The 20,798-nt window shown below is 35.3% G+C and overlaps 1 protein-coding gene and 1 long non-coding RNA gene across 11 annotated transcripts in view; one reads left to right on the forward strand and one right to left on the reverse strand.

Moving 5' to 3' along the window:
* LOC143033491 (uncharacterized) overlaps positions 1-15,274 on the reverse strand; it is a 118,508-nt gene extending 103,234 nt beyond the window's left edge. Inside the window, exon 1 of the long non-coding RNA XR_012967182.1 lies at positions 7,951-15,274. This is a non-coding gene — a long non-coding RNA (uncharacterized LOC143033491). The remainder of the gene's footprint in view (positions 1-7,950) is intronic.
* LOC143033486 (protein FAM135A) overlaps positions 1-20,798 on the forward strand; it is a 1,114,982-nt gene that overhangs the window by 1,058,423 nt on the left and 35,761 nt on the right. The gene's annotated exons all lie outside the window — the stretch shown is intronic.

Below are 20,798 nucleotides of genomic sequence, written 5' to 3' on the forward strand. Positions count from 1 at the left end.
AAGACAAAAGAGACAAAGCCTGGACCAGATGGAAAAAAGACAGAAGACCTGAAAAATGGAAAATATATACCGGTTATAGAAATGAATATGTACAAACGTGCAGAGAGGAAAAGAGAAAATATGAAAAAGATGTCATAGAAAAGTGTAAAGATCAACCAAAACTATTCTACAGATTTGTAAACAATAAACTGAAAAACAAACAAGATTTGGAGAAATTAAGACAAGAGGGAGTTGAATACACTGAGGAAATGGAAATGGCGGAAATTATGAACAAACATTTTAAATCAGTGTTTACAGGGGAGAACATACAACCTGAAGAGATTGAATGGAAAGAGAAAGTCCCCCCTATGGAAGAAATAGAAGTAACAAAGAATGAAATATTGACACACTTGAGTAATCTTGATGTCAGAAATTCGCATGGACCAGATGATATAGCAAACTGGATTCTGAAAGAATGCAGGAATGAACTGGCAGACAAAATACATAGCATACTGAACAGTTCCTTGAAAGAAGGAAAAGTTCCAGAAGATTGGAAAAAAGCAAATATAGTACCTATATATAAAGGAGGAAATAAAGAAGAACCTACAAACTATAGACCAGTCTCTCTAACAAGTACAATAGCAAAAATTTGTGAAAGAATTATCAAAAGTAGATGAGTAAAATATTTAGAAAAAAACAAAGTGTTAAATCCAAGGCAATTTGGATTCAGACAAGGACGATCATGCGTCACCAATTTAATATGTTTCTATTCAAGGCTAATAGATATAATACAAGAAAGAGATGGATGGGCGGACTGTGCATTTCTAGGCCTAAAGAAAGCTTTTGACAAAGTACCACATAAGAAGTTGCTTAAGAAATTAGAAACTCTAGGAGGAATACAGGGAAAACTACTAAATTGGATGGAAGACTTTTTGCAAGAAAGAAAAATGAGAGTAGTGATAAGAAACCAGCACTCAAAATGGGATGAAGTAATAAGCGGTGTTCTGCAGGGAACAGTTCTGGCCCCAATAATGTTTGCTATATATATTAATGATATGGATGAAGGAATAGAAAGCTATATGAGCTTCTTTGCAGATGATGCAAAACTACTGAAAAGAGTGGAAACTGAAGAAGATTGTGAATCACTACAGAGAGATCTAAATATAGTACAGGAATGGAGTAGGAAGTGGGAGATGGAGTTCAATACAAAAAAGTGTAGTATAATGGAATTTGGAAAAAGCAAAAACAGAATAACAGGAGCATATAAATTGGGAGAAGAAGGAAAGAAAGTAGAAAATGAGAAGGACCTGGGAGTCATTGTTATGAATAATATGTCACCTGAGAAACATATAAATAAGATTTTTGGAGAAACTTATAATTTAATAAGAACAATCAAAGTTGCATTTACATACCTGGATGAAGAAATGGTGAAGAAAATCCTAATCACCCTGATAAGACCAAGATTGGAATATGCAGCAACGATATGGTCACCAAGTACAAAAAAATGTATAAAAAAACTTGAAAGAATACAAAGAGCAATTACAAAACTGGCACCAATGCTCTCAAAACTATCATATGAAGAGAGACTAGAAAAACTTGAACTACAGACACTAGAGCAAAGAAGAGAGAGAGGAGATTTGATAGCTATTTACAGAATCATGAAAGGCATAGAAATTACTGATAGAGAGAATCTGATAAAATGGGATAACAGAAATACAAGAGGACACGGAAAGAAAATAAAAAAAGACAGGTATAGAAGAGACTTGAAAAAAAACAGCTTTCCTCACAGAGTAATAAACAGTTGGAACAAGTTAGATGAGAAAGTGGTGTGTGCAAAAACAATACATGAATTTAAAAATAGTTTAGATAAAATGAGATATGAAGACGGGACCCCACGAGCATAGCTCCCCTTCCCGTAAAATACAACTAGGTAAATACAACTAGGTAAATACACACACATACATGGAATATGCTGCAACGATGTGGTTACCAAGAAAAAAAAATGTATAAAAAAACTTGAAAGAATACAAAGAGCAATTACAAAATTGGTACCAACACTCTCAAAACTATCATATGAAGAGAGACTAGCAAAACTTGAACTACAGACACTAGAGCAAAGAAGAGAGGAGATTTGATAGCTATTTACAGAATCATGAAAGGCATAGAAATTATTGATAGAGAGAATCTGATAAAATGGGATGATAGAAATACAAGAGGACACGGAAAGAAAATCAAGAAAGACAGCTATAGAAGAGATCTGAAAAAGAACAGCTTTCTTCACAGAGTAATAGACAGTTGGAACAAGTTAGATGAGAAAGTGGTGTGTGCAAAAACAATACATCAATTTAAAAATAGTTTAGATAAAATGAGATATGAAGACGGGACACTACGAGCATAGCTCCCCTTCCCATAAAATACAACTAGGTAAATACACACACAAACACACACTTCATCGGATGGACGACGTAGAGGACGTTCCGAAGAAAAAGTGAAATTTTCGTGGATCCCAAAGCAAAGGAAGTACCTATTGTATTTACAGGGGGGGGGGGAATTGCTCATGGTGTAGTGGGAAAGTGAGGAAAAAGGAGAAGGGGAGGGATTACTGAGGGAAATAGAAGGAAATGAGGAAGGGAAGGACTTGGTCCAAGAGGCCAGACGGCTTGTAAACAAATGCCGAACCGCTGATTTGGATTTCGATGATGGGACTAACAAAAATGTAAAGATTAGAAACATAGATAAGAGCAGTTCAATGGAAGGTGAGGATAGTAATTTCCAAGGATTTAATGAGGGGGGCGGCGGATACCAACCACCCCGACTGGCAAAACTGGAGGAAAAACTTGAACAAATGACTGAACATTGGGAGATTAGGTTCGGTAAAAAGTCGAAAATTGCGGAGAGGGTTGAAAAATTGGAAGAACTAGAGAAGGCGAACAAAAACTTAAATGATGAAATAGAAGAACTAAAAAGATAGTTAAGAGAAGTAAAAGAGGAGAATGAAGAATTAAAAAGGAACAATAAAGACAATAAAGAAACAATAGCAAAAGAGGCACAGGGGTGGAGGAAGATCCAGGAAAATAGTAAAGTTGCATTTACTGATATAATTAAACAGCAAATGAAAGAACAAACTGAAGACTCAGTTATCAAAGTGATGAGACAGAAGGAGAATATTGTAAGAGACTTAGCAGATAAAAAGAAATGTATAATTATATTAGGAATGGAAGAGAAACATAACCCAGATAGAACCACGAGAATCAAGGAGGAAAATGAAAAAGTAGATTACTAGAATTAGTTCAAGAAGATGAACCTGAAATAATTAAACAAATTGAAGAGAAGTATAGACTCGGAAAGTATAGTACAGATAAGACCAGACCAATTAAGATTAAATTCAGATCACAAACAACAGCAGAGAATATCTTAGCAAAAAGAGGGAAGCTAGCAGAAAGTGAACAATATAAAAAGGTATGGATAAAAAGGGAAATGAATAAAGAGGAAAGAGAGGAAGAAAAAATGAAATGGAAAAAAGCTAAAGAAAAAAAACGAGACCAGAACTGAGTCAGAAAAACAAGAATTCTACTGGAGAGTAGTGAATATGAAATTGAAGAAATGGACCATAACAGAGAGAAACAAAAAAGAAACAGAGAATACAATGGAAATAACAGAAAGTTAAGAGTGTCCTACACAAATATAGATGGATTAATAACAGGACTAAATGAACTGAACGAGTATCTGAAGGAAAAAGATCCGGACATATTTTACAGATTTGTAAACAACAAACTGAAAAACAAACAAGATTTGGAGAAATTAAGACAAGGAGGAGTTGAATACACAGAGGAAATAGAAATGGTGGAAATTATGAACAAACATTTTAAATCAGTGTTTACAGGGGAGAACATACAACCTGAAGAGATCGAATGGAAAGAGAAAGTCCCTCCTCTGACAGAAATAGAAGTAACAAAGAATGAAATAATGAAACACTTGAGTAATCTTGATGTCAGAAATTCGCATGGACCAGATGAAATAGCAAACTGGATTTTGAAAGAATGCAGGAATGAACTGGCAGACAAAATACATAGCATAATAAACAGTTCCTTGAAAGAAGAAAAAGTTCCAGAAGATTGGAAAAAAGCAAATATAGTACCTATATCTAAAGGGGGAAATAAAGAAGACCCTACCAACTATAGACCAGTCTCTCTAACAAGTACAATAGCAAAAATTTGTGAAAGAATGATCAAAAGTAGATGGGTAAAATATTTAGAAAAAAACAATGTGCTAAATCCAAGACAATTTGGATTCAGACAAGGATGATCATGCATCACCAATCTAATATGTTTCTATTCAAGGCTAATAGATATAATACAAGAAAGAGATGGATGGGCTGATTGTGCATTTCTAGACCTAAAAAAATGAGAGTAGTGATAAGAAACCAGCACTCAAAATGGGATGAAGTAATAAGCGGTGTTCCACAAGGAACAGTTCTGGACCCAATAATGTTTGCTATATATATTAATGATATGGATGAAGAAATTGAAAGTTATATGAGCTTCTTTGCAGATGATACAAAACTATTCAAAAAAGTGAACACGGAAGAAGATTGTGAGTCACTACAGAGTGATCTAAATAAAGTATGGGAATGGAGTAGGAAGTGGGAGATGGAGTTCAACACTAAAAAGTGTAGTATAATGGAATTTGGAAAATGCAAAAACAGAATAACAGGATCATATAAATTGGGAGAAGAAAAAGAAAAGTAGAAATGAGAAGGACCTGGGAGTCATTGTTATGAATAATATGTCTTGGGACATACTTTTCCACTCCTTTTATATATATATATATATATATATATATATATATATATACATATATTTTTTTTTTAGATATTCCATTTCTCTTCTACTGTTGTTTCTTTTTTGTATATTCCTTCCCATTTTCCTTTTTGAAAGAATTCTCTTATTTTATCAAAGTTTGTTTTTTCATACATCAATCTTCCTTTTCTATATTGTTCATTTTTTTCATGTATTTTTCCTCATTTAGTTCCAGTTCAATCAATATGTGGTCACTTTTACTTATTGTTGTTTTATATTCAATCTTTTCTACTATTCTAGGTTCAGATGTGATTATTAAGTCTAGTCTCGATGGTTCTTCATTTCTATACCTAGTGTTCTCCTGTATCCACTGTGTCATTATATGTTCAATAATCATCTCGAGTAGAACATTTCCCCATGAGCCGTCTCCACCCTTTACTGTCATCTCTTCCCAGCAGACTTCTTTGCAATTAAAGTCACCCATCATAACTATTCTTCCTCCATCTTCCATTATCTTATTTAATGTTATCCTTGTGTCCTCTAACATACTTTTATGTTCACTCTCTTCCCACGAGGCTGTTTTTGGAGGCACATAATTTATCACAAATTTTCTGCTCTTCTTATCTCTGTCTTCCACTTCGATCATAATCATCTCTACTGTATTCTTTCCATATGTGACACACCTCACATTTATATCCTTCTTAGTCAGGAACATAACTCCACCCCCTTGCTTTGTCTCTCTGTTTCTAATCCAATAATTATATGCATCATGTCCTATACTGTTGGGTGGTAGTGGACCTTTTAATTTCGTTTCTACAATTCCCATTATGTTCGGTTCTTTTTCCTTCAGATAATCATTCAGCTCATTCAATCCTGTTATTAATCCATCTATATTTGTATAAGACACTCTTAGTTTTCTGCCACTTCCATTGTATTCTCTGTTTCCCTTTTGTTTTTCTCTAGTATGTCGTATTTCCTTACTTTCATATTCACTACTCTCCAATAGAATTTCACTTTTTCTGACTGTTCTCATCTCGTTTTTTCCTTAGCTTCATGTCTTTTCGTTTTTTCCTCCTCTCTTTCCTCTTTATTCATTTCTCTTTTTATCCATACCTTTTTATATTATTCACTTGCTGCTAGTTTCCCTGTTTTTGTTAAGATATTCTCTGCCGTCGTTTGTGACCTGAATTTAATCTTAATTAGTCTGGTCTTATCTGTACTATACTTTCCGAGTCTATACATCTCTTCAATTTGTTTCATGATTTCAGGTTCATCTTCCTGAACTAATTCTAGTAAACTGCTTACTTTTTATTTTTCCTCATTGATTCTTGAAGTTCTATCTAGGTTATGTTTCTCTTCCATTTCTAATATAATTATACATTTCTTTTTATCTGCTAAGTCTCTTACTATATTCTCCTTCTGTCTCATCACTTTGATAACTGAGTCTTCAGTTTGTTCTTTCATTTGCTGTTTAATTATGTCAGTAAATGCAACTTTACTGTTTTCCTGGATTTTTTTCCAACCCTGTGCTTCTTTTGCTATGGCCTCTTTGTTGTCTTTATTATTCCTCTTTAATTCTTCATTCTCCTCTTTTACTTCTTTTAACTGTCTTCTTAATTCTTCTATTTCATTAGTTAAATTTTTGTTCGCCTTCTCTAGTTTTTCCAATTTTTCAACTCTCTGCGCAATTTTGGCTACGTTACCGAACCGATTTTCCCAATGTTCGGTCATCTTATCAAGTTTCTCCTCTAGTCTTGCCAATCGGGGGAGGTTGGTGTCCCCCCACCCTCTTTAAATCCCTGGAAACTACTATCATCACCTTCCACTGTGCTGCTCTTATCTATACTTCTAATCTTTACATTTTTGTTGATCCCGTCGTCACCAAAATCATTATTGTCGGTCCGCCTCTTGTTTAGAAGACGCCTGGCCTCCTGGACCATGTCCCTCTCTTCCTCATTTCCCTCAATAATCCCTTCCCTTCTCCTTCCCTATCACTCCCCCCCACTACACCACGAGCACTCCCCTTCCCTATAAATACAATAAGGCACTTCCTGAACGTTGAGATCCACGTAGATTTTCCTTTTTCTTCGGTACACCAATTCTCGCCGTCCATTCGACGAAAGTGTGTGTGTGTGCATATATATATATATATATATATATATATATATATATATATATATATATATAGAGAGAGAGAGAGAGAGAGAGAGAGAGAGAGAGAGAGAGAGAGAGATTCTGACATGTTCACGTAAGTGGGAGTAGGAAACACAGGAGTCTTAGCCTGATTATTTTCCTGACTAGTTTCGCGGGTATGCTTTTTCAAAGAAATGGTGTGCAAAATGGACTGCGAAACTACATACATAGATACATATACCAAAGGCTTTACCCCCCTTACACGGGAGGTAGCCAAAAAACAAAGGTATAGAAATTACTCCCACCCATTCCATCCCCTACATGCTCCCCTCCCCTCCACCCTCTTATCTTGGCATCTCCTGGATGACGGGTCATCCCTGCATCTTGTCCATTGCCTTGGGTCTGAAGCAGTGTCGCAAGACACAGTACATCCACAGCAGGCCCGCTCCATTAATTCGGTGACCCCCCTCTCCGCTATTTGCGCGGTGTGGTACTCCCAGAATCTTGAAAATATGAGATTTTCAAAGTATATTGTGCTCCATAAAATCCTGTCACGATGAAATATATGGGTAATCTGCCTCTGATCATTTCACAACTGTTTCAACAACAAAACATTTACTACATACAATAAACAGATTGATAAATAAAAATTTCGAGGATCCGGGTCCCTCAGGACCCCCCCCCCCTCATAATTGGGAGCTGTTGGTCCAATCGGTTTGAAAACCAGACCTGTTAATGTTAACGACCGATTAACGATTGTTATCAAGGCTGACACATACCGTAGATTGATCAAGCAGTTAATCGTGTACTAGCATAAGCATTTTGGTTCGACTGAATACTAGTTTTGTCTCACTTAAACACATGGGTTGTTTCTTAGGTTGTTCAGACTTACTGATTTCGTCGACTTAGCGTTAGGGAAACGTAATACATTTAGTCCAAGATCCTCACCAGAGATTAATAAAATTGTTTGGTGATAAGCAGAATAAAATATTTAATTATCGAAATCGTAGCAGACTTGAAAATACCTACTCCACCTCACCTGTTGGTTGTCCTAGGCAGTCCCGATCTAACACAAGCTAGAACAGTGAAACTAATAATAGCACTGACCCACTCAGTACACTTGACGCGATGGAAATGTGTCTCGAGGAGTAGGAATAACCTTTATGTGACTCATGTTGCATGCGTGCTTGACGTGGTGGCAGACGGCGTCTTCCTGGCGCGGCACAGCGACGTCGCCGTTTCGTGCTAGACACTTCTGTCACCAACTCGGATGCGTAACTTTTATTACAAGAACATGTCTTTTCTTGTGAGCACACGCGGATAATTAAGAAATTTTGTTCTAATCAGAATTGTTGTAAGTGTTACTCCGTTATTAGAGTAGAGTAATTGCGACATAAGCCGTCACAATTGTCCTCTTTGTACGGGAAGCCTGAACAATTTACCTTCGTCGATAACTGTTGGACATCGAAGTCTTATACATACGAGACGAGAACGAACCTGAACGCGCTACAGTGACCTTAAGAAATATAACTTACGCTGCATATGGAGTTATCAGCTCAATAAAATCACCTGATGGCCGCCCCCAATAAAAATAACGCTACAAGAGAATGAGGGTGATAGGGTTAATTGGGATGAGTTTATACCCATAGTTGTGAGAGGGGTTCTTTCATTGAACAAAATCATCTGACGTCAGCTTATGACTAGTAGTGAAACTAATTACAGTTTGCTGGAACGAAACAAATTTCAAATGTGTCTACGTGCGTAAGTAACAATATCCATTGTGACATTGGACATGGTGATACCGAAGCAGTAAGAATGGCGTCAATATGATCTTATTAGCATCGACCTCCACAGTCGTTGTTGTAGTTTGTTTGCAACATTCAGCCATTTCAGCCATTAAAGCTCCACCCCCATAATTGACTTTGATCATATCAATAGATACACGCACACACACACAACCTCGTGGCCTGCCACTACGGCGGTCTGGGTTCGAATCCCGCCCAAGGCTGAAATAATTTCAGTATCGCTGCGCTGCGGGTTGCTACTCCAACTCTCGTGGGCGGGGAGTTGGGTGTGTGTGTGCGTGTTAGGTCACAGTATTACCCACAGATCGGTCATACGAGATCTGAGCTCTCATCCGGAGGTTAATAACTGTCGATCACGAGTCCAAAACACACGCACACACACACAATGAAAGTGGCCTTCGACTACATGGATGAAGAAATGGTAAAAAAAAAAAAAAAAAAAAAATAGTGGTTACACTAATAAGACCTAAACTAGAGTATGCTGCAACAGTATGGACACCTAGCAAAAATAAATAAATAAATAAATAAATAAAAAAGAAAGAAAGAAAAATCAAAGAGCAGCGACAAAAATGGCACCTACATTATCAGATTTGACATACGAACAAAGATTGGAGAAATTACATCTATCAACACTGGAACAGAGAAAAGAAAGAGGTGATTTGTTGACCATTTACATAATTATGAAAGGGATGGAAATTCTTGATAGAGACAACTTATTATAATGGGACAGAAGAGAAACAAGACGACACGAAAAGAAGCTAAAGAAGGACAGTTACAGAAGAGATTTGAAAAAGAATAGTTTCCCACATAGAGTTATTGATGTCTGGAACAAACTAAACGGAGAAACAGTGAGTGCTAAAACTATACAAGATTTTAAGAATAAACTGGATGCGGAGAGATACGAAAATGGGTAGCTCTCGTCCCGTAAAATACAACTAGGTAAATACACACAGAGTCGGATTGACGGAGAAGATTGGAACTTCGGGAAAAAAACACACGCAATTTTCGTGGATTTCGGCGACGTGGTGTAGTGAGCAGGTGAAGAAAAAGAAGGAAGGCGACGAACGGGCCTTGGACGTCAGAAGACGTGTAAACAAAAGGAGTGCAGATGATACAGACGAGGTCAAACAGGTGAGCAGAGGTATTAAAAGTAGCAATATAGATAATAGCAGCTCAATGGAAAAAGGAGATAATTACTTATATGGATTTTATGAGTGAGATGACAACCTCCCCCGACTAGAAAGTCTAGAGGAGAAACTAAGAAAAATGAACGAAGCATGGGAGGCTAGGTTTAGCCAACTAGCACTAGCTACTCAAAGAGTTGATAAACTGGAAGAACCAAAGAAGGAGAATCAAAACCTAACTAAAGAAATAGAAGAATAAAAAAGACAGTTAAGAAAAGTAAAGGATGAGAATGAGGAATCAAAGAGTAATAATAAAGAGAATAAAGAGTCCATAGCAAAAGAGGCAAGTGGTTGGAAAAAAGTCCAAGAGAATAACAAAATTGAATTTAGAGATATAGTGAAACAACAGATGAAAGAACAAACTAAGGACACAGTTATTAAAGTGATGAGAGAGAAGGAGAATATAGTAAGAGACTTAGCAGATAAAAAGAAATGTATAATTATATTAGGAATGGAAGAGAAGCATAATCCAAATAGGACTACAAGAGTAAAGGAGAAGGAAAAAGTAAACAAGGTATTAGAAATAGTTCAAGAAGATGAACAAGAAATAGGGAAAGAAATTGAAGAAATATATAGACTTGGGAAATACAATATAGACAAGACCAGACCAATTAAGGTTAAATTCAGGTCACAAACAACAGCAGAGAATATCTTATAAAAAATAAAAAAAACAGGGAAACTAGCAAAAAGTGATCAGTATAAACAGGTATGGACAAAAAGAGGGATAAATAAAGAGGAAAGAAAGGAAGATAAAACAAAAATTATAAAAGCTAAGGAAAAAACGAGAACAGAACAGAGTCAGACAAAGAAAAATTCTATCGGAAAGTAGTGGATATGAAAGTGAGGAAATGGTTCATAGTGGAGAAAAACGGAAGGGAAACAGATAACAGGATGGAGGTAACAGAAAATTAAAAGTGTCTTTCACAAATATAGATGGATTAATAACAGGCTTGAATGAACTGAATAATTACCGAAAGGAAAAAGAACCGGACATAATGGGAATTGTAGAGACAAAATTGAAAGGTCCATTACCACCCAACAGTATAGGACATGGCGCATATAATTATTGGATTAGAAACAAAGAAGTAAAACAAGGGGGTGGAGTTATGTTCCTGACTAAGAAGAATATAAATGGGAGGAATGTTACATATGGAAAGAATAGAGTAGATATGATTATGATGGAAATAGAGCACAGGGATAAGAAGAGCAGGAAGTTTGTGGTTTATTATGTGCCTCCTAAAACGGCTTCTTGGGGAAAGAGAGAACATAAAAATATGTTAGAAGACACAAGGATAACACTAAGATAATGGAAGATGGAGTAAGAATAGTTATAATGGGTGATTTTAATTGTAAAGAAATCTGCTGGGAGGAGATGACAGTGAAAGGGGGAGATGACCTATGGGGAAATGTACTACTTGAAATGGTTATAGAACACACAATGACACAATGGATACAAGAGAATACTAGGTATAGAAATGAGGAAGAACCATCAAGACTGGACCTAATAATCACATCAGAACCTGAAATAGTGGACAAGATTGAATATAAGACACCAATAAGTAAAAGTGACCACATATTGATTGAACTGGAACTAAATGAGGAAAATACATGGAAAAAAACGAACAATATATAAAGGGAAGATTGATGTATGGAAAAACAAATTTTGATAAAATAAGATAATTTTTTTTCAAAAAGCAGACTGGGAAAGGATACAGAAGGAGGAAAGAGAAATGGAATATTTTGACAAAAATTTATAAAGAAGGAATGGAAAAGTATGTTCCAAGACAAAAACAAGAAAAAGGATATGTAAAGTGTTGGTACAACAAAAGATGTAGGGAGTTAAAAGACAAAAAGAAATAAAGCTTGGATAAAATGGAAGAAAGACAAAAGACTTTAAAAATGAGAAATATATACTGGTTATACATATGTACAATTGCACAGAGAAGAAAAGAGAAAATATGAAAAGGATGTCATAGAAAAATGTTAAGGTCAACCAAATCTATTTTACAGATTTGTAAACAACAAACTGAAAAACAAACTAGAATTAGTCAAACTATGACAAGGAGTTGAATACACAGAGGAAATAGAAATGGCAGAATTTATGAACAAGCATTTTACATCAGTGTTTACGAGGGAGAACATACAACTTAGAGATGTCAAGTGGGAGGAGAAAGCCCCCACTATGAAAATGATAGAAGTAACAAAGAAAAAAATAATGAATCACTTGAGTAATCTCAATGTCAGAAAATCGCATAGACCAGAAGAAATGGCAAACTGGGTTTTGAGATAATGCAGGAATGAACTAACAGACAAAATACATAGTCTAATAAGGAGTTCATTGAAAGAAGGAAAAGTTCTAGAAGATTGGAAAAGAGCAAATATTGTACCAATATATAAAGGGGGGACAAGGAAGACCCTACTAACTCTAGACCAGTCTCTCTTACAAGTATGATAGCTAAAATTTGTGAAAGAATTATCAAAATTAGATTGGTAAGGCATTTGGGAAAAAACAATGTACTAAATCCAAGGCAATTTGGATTTAGACAAGGAAGATCATGTGTCACAAACTTGATGTGTTTCTATTCAAGGCTAATAGATGTAATACAAGAAAGAAATGGATGGGCTGATCATGCATTTCTAGACCTGAAAAAAGCTTTTGATAAGGTGCCACATAAGAAATTGCTAAAGAAATTAGAAACTGCAGGAGGAATACAGGGCAAACTACTGAAGTGGATGGAAGACTTCTTGCATGAAAGAAAAATGGGACTGGTGATAAGAGACAAACATTCTAATCGGGATGAAATGATCAGTGGAGTTCCACAAGGAACAGTTTTGATTCCAATAATGTTTGCTATATATATTAATGATATGGATAAAAGAATTGAAAGTTATATGAGCTTCTTTGCGGACGATGCAAAACTGTTGAAAAAAGTGAACACTGTAGAAGATTGTGAGTCACTGCAGAGTGATCTCAATAAAGTATGGGAATGGAGTAGGAAGTGGAAGATCGAATTCAATATTAAGAAGTGTAGCATAGTGGAATTTGGAAGAAGCAAAAAAAAAAGAATAGTGGGATAATATAGATTGGGAGAGGAAGAAATCAAAAAAGTGGAAAATAAGAAGGACCTGGGAGTCATTATGAATAATATGTCCCCTGAGAAACATATAAGTAAAATTTTTGGAGAAACTTATGATTTAATAAGAACAATCAAAGTGGCATTTACATACCTGGACAAAGAAATGGTGAAGAAAATACTAGTCACTTTGATAAGACCAAAATTGGAGTTTGCAGTGACGATGTGGTCACCAAGTTAAAAAAAAATGTATAACAAAACTTGAAAGAATACAAAGAGCAATTATGAAATCGACACCAACGCTCTCAGAACCACCATATGAGGAGAGACTGGCAAAACTTGAGCTACAGACATTAGAGCAAAGAAGAGAGAGAGGAGACTTGATAACTATTTATAGAATCATGAAAGGCATAGAAATTATTGATAGAGAGGATCTAATAAAATGGGATAGTAGAGATACAAGAGGACACAGAAAGAAAATAAAAGACAATTATAAAAGAGACCTGAAAAAGAACAGCTTTCTCCACAGGATGATACTCGTTTGGAACAAGTTAGATGAAAATGTGGTGTGTGCAAAAAGATACACAAATTTAAAAACATGCTAGATAAAATGAGATATGAAGATGGAACACCAGGAGCATAGCTCCCCTTCCTCTAAAATACTACTAGGTAAATACAGCTAGGTAAATAAAACTAGGTACGAGTAAATACACACAAGAGTACATGAGAAGAAATTTAAGAAGGACAGATACAGAAGAGATCTGAAAAAGAATAGCTTCCCACACAGAGTGATAGATATCTGGAACAAACTGAATGAGGAAACAGTGAGTGCTAAAACTATACATGACTTTTAAGAACAAACTGGATGCAGAAATATACAGAAGCAGGTCACTACAAGCATAGCTCTCTTCCTGTAAAATACAACTAGGTAAATACGACAACTAGGTAAAATAAATACTGTAAAGAAATCTGCTGGGAGATAACAGTGAAGGGCAGAGAGGATCTATGGGAAATGTATTACTAGACGTGACCATGGAACATACAATGGGTCAATGAAAATACTAGATATAGAAGTAATGAAGAACCATTGAGACTGGATTTAATATTTACAACAGAACCTGGAAATGTGGATAAAATCGAATACAAGACACCATTTGGAAAGAGTGACCACATACTAATAGAGGCTGAACTAAAGGAAGAAATATATATGGAGAGAAATGAAAAGTACAGGGAAGGAAGATTGAGGTACAACAAAACGGACTTTGGAAAACTTAAGAAATTCTTTCAAAATAAAAATTGGGAAAAATTCTATATGAAAGACATAAGTGGAAGAGAAATGGGCAATCTTGATGGAAATATATAATGAACAAATGAATAAATATGTACCAAGACAGAAACAAGAGAAGGTATACATTAAATGTTGGTTTAACAGAAGATGCAATGAGGCAAAAGATAGAAGAGACAAAGCTTGGAAAAGATGGAGAAAATATCAAAAAACCTTGAAAGTGGCAAATATAAATCATCTATAGAAATGAATATGTAAAAGTGAGCAGAGAGGAAAAAAGAATCCACAAAAAAGACATCATAGAAAAATGTAAAGATCAACGTAAACTGTTCTATAGATATGTGAATGGTAAACATAAAAATAAAGAGGAAATTATGAAACTGCACCAAGGAAATACAGAACACACAGAAGATTTAGAAATGGCTGAAGTCATGAAGAATCACTTCAAGTCTGTTTTCACTAAAGAAAAAGTACAGCATTGGGATGAAGGAAGCAAAGTGCGATCTCCCCCCCATGACGGAAATGATAATAACACAAGAAGAAATAATGGAGCAATTAATGAACCTTGACATTAGGAAATGTCACAGCCCGGACGGATTTGCAAACTGGATACTAAAAGAATGCAGAGAAGAACTAATGGACAAAATATACAACATGATAAGTTGCTCACTCAAAGAAGGAAAAATACCAAATGACTGGAAAAATGCAAAACATTGTACCAATTTATAAAGGTGGAAACAAGGAAGAACCAACCAATTACAGACCAGTCTCCCTAACAAGCACTGTAGCCAATTTATTTATTTTATTTTATTTTATTTTATTTTTTTTTCTTCTTTTTTGAGAAAATTATCAAGAATAGATGGGTAAAACACCTGGAAGAAAACAATATAATAAACTTGAAACAATTTGGATTCAGACAGGGAAGATCATGTAGGCCTACCACAAATTTAATCTGTTTCTACTCAAGACAGATATAATACAAGAAAGGGATGGATGGGCTGATTGGGCTTTCCTAGATTTACAAAAAGTCTTTGACAAAGTACCACACAATAAATTATAAAAATATATATATATATATATATATATATATATATATATATATATAGGAGGAATACAAGGTAATCTACTGAACTGGATGGAGGATTTCCTAAATGGTAGAAAAATTAAAGTAGTATGAGAGAAAAGTATTCAGGTTGGGAGGAGGTGCTTAGTGGAGTTCCACAGGGATCAGTATTGGTTCCAATAATGTTTGCTATTTATGTGAAAGACATAGATGAAGATGTGGAATGTTACATGAGCTTCTTTGCAGACAATGCTAAATTGTTGAGGAAAGTGAAAACCGAAACAGATTGTGAATCAATACAGAGAGACCTAAACAAGGTTTGGAAATGGAGTCAGAAATGGAAGTGGACCTCACCATTAAGAAATGTAGCATAATGGAGTTTGGAAAAAGTTAAAAAAGAATATCAGGACAATATACAATTGAAACTAAGAAAGTAAAAAAAGTGGGATCTGAAAAAGATCTGAGAGTAATTATCTCAAATGACTTGTCCTCTGATAAACAAACAAAATTGTCAGAGAATCCTATAACTTGCTAAGATCAATAAAAGTGGCATTTACCTACTTAGATGAAGAAATTATTAAAAAAAAAAAATATTAGTCACACTGATAAGGCCTAGACTGGAGTATGCTGTAACATTATGGTCACCCAGTACCAAAAAGAATATAAAGAAAATTGAAAGAATCCAGAGGGCAACCACGAAAATGACCCCAGCACTTTCAAACTTGTCATATGAAGACAGGCTGTCTAAATTGAAATTACCATCTTTGGAACAAAGAAGAGAGAGAGGTAACCTACTGACCATCTACAGAATCATAAAATGCACAGAAGTTCTTGATGGAGAGGACTTACTAAATTGGGACAAGAGAAGCACTAGAGGACATGGAAAAAAACTAAAAAAAGAATAGTTATAGAAGAGATCTGAAAAAAAAAATCCACACAGAGTGGTGGACACTTGGAACAAACTGGACAAAATAATAGTGTGTGCATAAACCATACACGACTTTAAGAGCAAACTAGACAATGCAAGGTATAAAGGCAGGACACCACAGGTGTAGCTCCCTTTCCCGTAAGGTACAGCTATAGCTCCTTTTCCCGTAAGGTACAGCTAGGTAAACTAAGTAGGGAAATACCCACGCACAGAATATGGAATACACAGAAGATACAGAAATGACTTAAGTCATGAGCAAACACTTCAAGTCTGTTTTCACTAGAAAAAAAAATGCAACATTGGGTTGAAGGGAAAGAAGTGAAATCCCCCCACGAGGGAAATAATAGTAACATGGAAAGAAATAATGGATCAAATAATAAACTTTGATGTCAAAAAATTGCATGGCCCAGATGGATATTAAAATAATATAAAGAACTAACAAACAAAATATATAACATGAGATAAAAGATCAATTAGGTATGGGCAGGAAAATTCAGCTGTATTTCTTCATGCTAAAAATAAGAATCATTCTTTCAACTGGGGTAAGGCCAGATTAGTGTTCAATGCCCCAACATTAATATTTCTAAAGGGCACTGGACTCCTGACATTATTTTCCAAGCAACGGTTTAATAGGCTTGTCCGAAACTTACAACCCCCCTCCACCTCCCCTTCACCCTCACCTTCCCCTGCCACCCCATCTTACCCTGCGTCTGAGTAATGCCATCAGTCCACATTCCCTCTTTTTTTGTATCTGTAGCTTATAAGTCCCAATTGTCCACTGTCTTATGTACTTTCCTGAATAGGGCTACAGTTGGTAGCCGAAATATAGAATCTTCTTTCATTCGAAGTTTATTTTCTCCAACTGTGGGTTTCTTGTGTGTTATGTATGTGTATTATATATATATATATATACATATATATATACATATATACATATACAGTATATATATATATATAATATATATATATATATATACTGTATATATATATATATATATATATATATATATACTGTATATATATATATATATATATATATATATATATATTTTTTTTTCTTAACACATGGAGAGCTGACAACAGGAGACTGCTATTATTCCCATACCACTTTCAGCCAGTCTCACACTAATACAACATAGCCACAGATCAAAATTTCTTCCCAGAGAGATCTGCAGAAGAGGACAAATACCATTGCCAGCCACTATGGTGCTACAGGTTTTCCAAAATTGAGGCAAAAGGGTGGGAAACTAGCAGGTTATTAGTCTGAACATATAATTTTTTTTAATTTATTTATTTATTTATTTTTGGTCCATATGAATTAGCTGAAGTTTCAATATCATTATCATGCCTTTAAACAAAGTTTAACACATGTATAGGGTAAATTTTTTTGGGATTTGTATATGAATTAAATTTTAGCAGTTTTGATGCCTTATAAACATCATAGCAGAGTTTGACTTTATTTCTGCAGTATGTTCAATCATTTGTATAAATACTCTCCATAGAGTGATATGTTAGAATGATTGGTCTACACAGGATACAAGAAATCTACCTCTGCAGCATACAATTACAAATCTCTTCAAAACCTGCCCACAGAATCCCATAATAATCTACAAAAACGTGTACATATACATATACACAAATTACAAATGAAATGCTACTTGTAAGACCTCATAATTCTATACAAAACAAATACCCTCATTACCTTACCTTACCGTCGTGCCATATCCTCTTGGACTTCAGCAACCATGGAGCACCACCGTTCACGGTCCCTAGTTACTTGTAACATCTGTGCTGGTTTGAGTTGTTTTCCCATCGCCCTCATCAGCCCGTCCATATACTTCTCCCTCTGCTTTCCTCTTGCTCTCCTTCCCTCCACCATTCCCGTCATCACCACCTCTTCCAACCCTTCCCTCCTCATTATATGTCCTAAGAATCGCAACTGTCTTTTCCTTATTGTCATCAATTCCCTATCTGTCTCCATTTCTCTCAATACTTCTTCATTTGTTTTCTTCGCTGTCCATAGTACACTTAATACTCGTATCCATATCCACATTTCTGCTGCTTCTAAGTTTTCCTGCAATTTTTTTGCTGATTGTCCATACTTCTGAACCATATAATAGTGTTGACCATATAAATGTTTTAACTGTTCTTCTCCTTATATCTGTAGACATTTTCTTGTTTGTTAAAACCCCTTTAATTTTCTGAAACGTGCTTTTAGCTATCTCTATCCTTGATTTTATTTCTTTTTCACATCTACAATCTTCTGTCAATACGCTTGCCAGGCACAAAAATTTGGTTACTTGTTCTATTCTTCTCCCTGCTATTTGTACTTGCACTCTTGGTGGATCTGTTTTACTGGCCACTAGTATTTTAGTTTTCTCCATATTTACATTTAAACCTTTCTCCTCACTAGCTCTTATGGTTACATTCAATAGATTTTGCAGTTTTTTTTCTGAGTCAGCCACCAATACCGTGTCATCTGCATATCTGATATGATTTATATTAAATCCTCCAATTTTAATCCCTTCCATTCCCTCTAATTCCCTAAGGATCATCTCCCCATATAAATTAAATAAATCTGGAGACATAACACAGCCTTGATGCACTCCCCTCTTTATAGCTTGAAATTCTGTTCTTCCTCCCCATACCCTCACTGCTGCTCTTTGCTTCCAATACAAATTTCTGATGATACTCATGTCTTTGCTATTTATATCCACTCTTTCCAAAATATTTATCAAATCCTCATGTCTTACCCTATCAAACGCCTTCTCATAGTCAACAAAGCAAAGATATACATTTTGTTTTTTTTCTATCATCCTCTCCATAATCGTTATTATAAAAATTGCATTTGCTGTTCCTTTCCCTTCTATGAAACCAAATTGCTCCCATGAAACTTGTTCTCTCACTTTATTTCTTATTCTGTTTAAAACTATCCATAATATAATTTTGGTTATTTGACTCATGATTCTGACTGTGCGATGTTTACTACATTCCATTGTTCCATTTATCTTTGGTAGTGGTATAAAAATCGAGTTACACATATGTTCCGTTATTGTACCCTTTTCGTAAATTTGGTTTATTAGACTAGTGAGTTTTCTTATTGCAAAATCCCCTAATGCCTCTAACATTTCAATCATCACACCATCCTCACCTTGTAATATACGGGAGGGGAGCTATGCTCGTGGTGACCCGTCTTTGTATCTCTCCGCATCAAGTTTTATCTTAAAATCTTGTATAGTGTTAGCACATACTGTTTTGTTGTCTAATTTGTTCCATGTATTTATCGCTCTGTGTGGGAAACTGTTCCTTTTCAAGTTTTTTCTATAACTATCCTTTTTAAATTTTTTCCGTGTCCTCTTGTTTTACCGTTGTCCCACATTAATAGGTCGTTCCTGTCTAAAACTTCCATTCCTTTCATTATTCTGTAGATAGCAAATCTCCTCTTTCTCTTCTTTGTTCCAGAGTTGGTAGGTTCAATTTGGATAGTCTTTGCTCATATGTTAGTTCAGCGAGTGTCGGTGCTAGTTTTGTTGTCGCTCTTTGTAATCTTTCTAGTTTCTTAATATTCTTTTTGGTACTGGGTGTCCAAAGTGATGCTGCGTACTCGAGTTTTGGTCTTATTAGTGTAGTAAGTATTTTCCTTATCATTTCTTCGTCCATATAGGTAAATGCCACTTTGATTGCTCTCAATAAGTTGTAGGTTTCTCCGAACATCTTGTTTATATGCTTATCTGGTTTCATGTCCTTTCCAATCATCACTCCAAGATCTTTTTCATAGTTTGTTTTATTCATTTTTTCTTCCCCAATTCTGTAATCTTTTGATATTCTATTTTTGCTCTTTCCAAATTCCATTATGCTGCATTTCTTAATATTGAATTTTACTTCCCATTTTTGAGTCCAATTCCATATTGTGTCCAGATCTTGTTGCAATGAGTTGCAGTCCTCTTCCGTTTTTACCTTCTTAAGTAATTTTGCATCATCTGCAAAAAAATTTATATAGCACTCCACGCCTTCATTCATGTCATTAATGTATACAGCAAACATGATCGGTGCCAGTACTGATCATTGCGGGACCCCGCTTTTTACTTCTTCCCAGTTGGAGAATTTTTCTCTAATTACAACTCTCATTTTCCTCCCAATCAGAAAGTCTTTCATCCATTCCAATAATTTTCCTCTGATGCCACCTTTTGACTCTATCTTATTTATTAGTTTCCTATGAGGTACCTTATCGAATGCCTTTTGCAGGTCCAGAAAAGCACAGTCTGCCCATCCATCTCTTTCTTCTATTATGTCTACTAATCTTGAGTAAAAGTAATTAGATTTGTTGTACATACAAAGTTTCTTTTGCAAGTGGCTTATAGGTCAACCTGGTGGCTAGAGGCTATGGGAGTCCTGCAAGAGAGAATTAAGACAATATTGACAGATTTATTTGTATATACCAAAGGCCTTTTCATCAGGGGAGTGGCCTAATCAGACCAGACACCTACTGTACTTAATATTCACCTACTAGACTTAATATTCACTTCTGGACCTAATATTGTGAAAAAA

This window comes from Oratosquilla oratoria, chromosome 15 (assembly GCF_046742065.1).
Source record: "Oratosquilla oratoria isolate Oo_2021 chromosome 15, ASM4674206v1, whole genome shotgun sequence".
Taxonomy (NCBI): Eukaryota; Metazoa; Arthropoda; class Malacostraca; order Stomatopoda; family Squillidae; genus Oratosquilla; species Oratosquilla oratoria.